Below are 1,080 nucleotides of genomic sequence, written 5' to 3'. Positions count from 1 at the left end.
CCAGTACTTGTGAATGTGACCTTATTTGGACATAGGGTCATTGCAGATCAAGTTAAGATGAGGTCATACTGGATTAGAATAGGTTTTAATGCAATGGCTAGTATTCTTATAAGAAGAGAAAATTTGGGCACAGACACAAGAACACCACAAGCAAAGGAATGCTAAGGATTGCAACCACCAGAAGCTAGGGAGAGGCTAGCCAGGATTCTCCCCAGACCCTTCTTTCCCTAGAGCCTTTGGAGAGAGCATGAGCCAACACCTTGATTTTGGGCTCTAGTCTGCAGAACTGTGAAATAAGAAATTTCTGTTGCTTTAAGAAATCCAAATTTGTGGTAGTTTGTTATGGAAGTCCTAGGAAACTAATACCATGGTTATTATTTCTGGACAGAGTTATATTAGAGTCTAATGCCTCAGAGTCAATGTCTCAGGGACCAGTAATATTTTATCTTTCCCATTTTGATTCTGTGTAAGTGAGATCATAAAAGATGTATTTTTGTGAATGATGGGACTAAAATGTTAAATTTTAATATACATAAATGCCAATTAGACAGAAAATTTAAAAGTAAGAAGTTTGAAGAAGAAAACTTATTCCAGAAGTAAATGTCAAAGAGCTTCAATATTCAAACTCTGAATAATACTTTAGGAAAAAATCTATAAACTTAGGTCAGGAAATTATCTTATCCCTAGAAATGAGGGTTAATTGCCCTATTTTTAAAAGTGAGTAAGTCCTAATTCTAATAAGGATCTTGTCCACAACATGACAAAAATAATTTATTTGTACCTCTGTATTGACATTTTAAAAATTGCCAAAGTTGCTCTTTATTTTCAACAGACTTTTTAAGAGATTATCATATTTTTCACTGAATCATTAAAATCCAAAAAGCTGTCATGGACCATTCTCTAATTAATTAATGTTATAAATGAAACTCTACTGTTACTTAAGTAGAGAATTGCATTGTCTTGTGACTGACAATGTCAATATTTGAATAACCCTAATTACTTCTGAAAGATTGATGCTATTGGGCTTTTAAAGAAATTAATTTAAGGAAGCATGAATCTTTCACTGGGTACTTGGTATGT

The sequence above is a fragment of the Propithecus coquereli genome, unplaced genomic scaffold (assembly GCF_000956105.1).
Source record: "Propithecus coquereli isolate 6110/MARCELLA unplaced genomic scaffold, Pcoq_1.0 Scaffold555, whole genome shotgun sequence".
Taxonomy (NCBI): domain Eukaryota; kingdom Metazoa; phylum Chordata; class Mammalia; order Primates; family Indriidae; genus Propithecus; species Propithecus coquereli.
This window is presented reverse-complemented; position numbering follows the sequence as displayed.